This window comes from Symphodus melops (genome assembly GCF_947650265.1).
Source record: "Symphodus melops genome assembly, contig: scaffold_326, whole genome shotgun sequence".
Lineage (NCBI taxonomy): Eukaryota > Metazoa > Chordata > Actinopteri > Labriformes > Labridae > Symphodus > Symphodus melops.
This window is the reverse complement of record NW_027636681.1, coordinates 14,496-15,000: the sequence shown is the minus strand read 5'-3', so window position 1 is coordinate 15,000 and position 505 is coordinate 14,496. Positions and strand designations below refer to the sequence as shown.

The 505-nt window shown below is 46.9% G+C and overlaps 1 protein-coding gene across 1 annotated transcript in view; it reads right to left on the bottom strand.

Annotated features, from left to right (window-relative positions):
• LOC306819205 (uncharacterized protein) overlaps positions 1-301 on the bottom strand; it is a gene marked incomplete at its 3' end in the record, with an annotated part of 11,923 nt that extends 11,622 nt beyond the window's left edge. The window contains exon 1 of the mRNA XM_079372978.1: positions 166-301. The remainder of the gene's footprint in view (positions 1-165) is intronic.
• Between the last annotated feature and the right edge of the window lie 204 nt (positions 302-505).

The following is a 505-nucleotide window of genomic DNA, read 5'->3' as shown; positions in this document are numbered from 1 at the left end:
AATATATATATATATAATATATATATAACCTGAGATACGAGGTTTCATCTCTCACAGATATATAAACCTGAGATACGAGGTTTCATCTCTCACAGATATATAAACCTGAGATACGAGGTTTCATCTCTCACAGATCAGAAACAACAATATAAAAATATTTCCAACCTGCTCGCCTCTCGTCTTCCTCGGTGTAGTTTCGGTCAGCAGGTGGAGAAGTTATCAGTCCAGGTGAGCAGCAGAAGGTTCAGGATGGGACGAGGAGGACGAGGAGGAGACTGGGACCAGGAGCAGGTCTGCCTCAAAAACCTGAGTAAACCGGACCTCTCCAAGGACTCTTTGAAAAAACAAGGAAAACTGATCCTGCTGCTCCAGAAGAGTTTCTGAGGCCAAGCTCACATGTCAGATTATATACCTGCAGGGGAGGAGGAGGAGGAGGGGGGAGGAGGAGGAGGAGGAGGAGGAGGAGGAGGAGGGGAGGAGGAGGATGAAAAAAGGAGGAGGAGGA